The sequence below is a fragment of the Salvelinus namaycush genome, chromosome 27 (genome assembly GCF_016432855.1).
Source record: "Salvelinus namaycush isolate Seneca chromosome 27, SaNama_1.0, whole genome shotgun sequence".
In the NCBI taxonomy this organism is placed as follows: domain Eukaryota; kingdom Metazoa; phylum Chordata; class Actinopteri; order Salmoniformes; family Salmonidae; genus Salvelinus; species Salvelinus namaycush.
Genome location: NC_052333.1, coordinates 38627187 through 38628876, shown reverse-complemented (window position 1 = coordinate 38628876; position 1690 = coordinate 38627187).

Here is a 1690-nt window from a genome sequence, read left to right as displayed (position 1 = left end):
AAATCTTTAAGAGTTTATTCGAAAGATAACAGCTCTATAAATATTATTTCGTGGTGTTCCTCTCTAGTTAATTCATATTTACATGATTAGTTCAATCAGGTAATATTAATTACGGAGAAATTATTTTATAGAATAGCATGTCATAGCAATTAATCTGGCATAGTCAAAGACACGACATATTGGTGCCCCGTTGTGTGGAGTCTAAGATAGAATGAGGTTTTCATTTTGATTCGGCCTGTATAAAATTGAAAAGCAGATTACATAATATACCAAGTTTATTATACACATTTTTGGAGTGATAGACAGGCATTGTTGTGTGCGCGCGGAGGTTCCCCGCGCTGTTCTCTGACGTAGTCAGTGGATAACGTAAGCGAATACATTTCTTGTATGAGGCTGAGAAAGCTAATTATAGAAATCTGAGAAATAGTGCGTTTGGCCAAACGCAGGGCTATTTCTGCCTGGCGCGTTTCATACGCGGTTGGGCGAGGTCATTATTAATTTCTCGAGCGAGGACAAAGAGCCAGCCGATTGAAATTCAGGAGATATAGCGTGACCAGCGATAATTATCTCTCTCTCTCTCGCGATTCAACGCGAAGAGAACACGGTGCGTTTCATGTTTGCCGTGTGTTCCGGTTAAAACATCGTCAAAAAACACCGAAAAGGGTTTGAACATAATACGTTATTAGTAAAACCTTTTCCCTGCCAAGGGAATCCTACGTGCTACATTTTCAGGCACAAAGGAGGGTTAGCTGGCACGAGGTGCTAAAGCTAACAAGAAAAAAAAATAGCATTTTTTTTTCTTCCTGGTGCCACGCTGAAATTCCTCCGCCTAGCGGAACAGAAGTCCCGCACCGGGTAGTTCCGCTTTATTACAGCGTGTGAAGTCAGTGACCGCTGAAGTGTGCCAGTATAGTCGTTCATGAAGAATTATTCAGGTCACACTCAAGTCATCACTTATGATATCCAGACGAATATCAATGTCTTATCCAATTGAACTAATAAGTGTAAATCTGGCCATTTACATTCTGAAATAGATATTTTAAATAATATCCAAATTGTTGAGTTCTCTAAATAAGACATTGCAAACTTTTTCCAAACTAACCTAGATTAAGCACTTCTCAGGTTAATTAAAGTTTAATTCACAAATTGCCTATACAGGTTTGATTTATCATTAAATTGATCAATCAGTAAAATTTGGGTTTTTCAAAACCCATTCAGTAATCCAGTATTGACAGAAGCCCCGCCCCAGCGGGAATCCCATGTGGTTTCGGCCTTAGGGAGAAGTGCCACAGTGTTGAATGTGCCCAACTTTTGGTCTACTGTTTCACACTTATGATATCCAATCAACAGAGATTTTATGGATTATCGTCTCATTCAATAAGTTAAATTGTTGAACATAATTTAATGTTCTTCCAATCAAATGAGACACTTCTAAACTTATCATATTAACCTAGATGAAGCCACATCTCATGTTAATTAAAGTTTAATACCCAGATAGCCTACACAGGTAGGATTAATCATTGGCATTGATTAATTAATTCAATTTGCTTTTGCAAATTCATTCACGTCCAACTTCCACATTACTGGTACAGTACTGGTAGTTCGTCAACATCTATAAATAGATTAAACTTGTCTTTGCAGCTTCCAATTAATTCCAAACCCAAAATTTGAATAAATTTAGGGAACATTT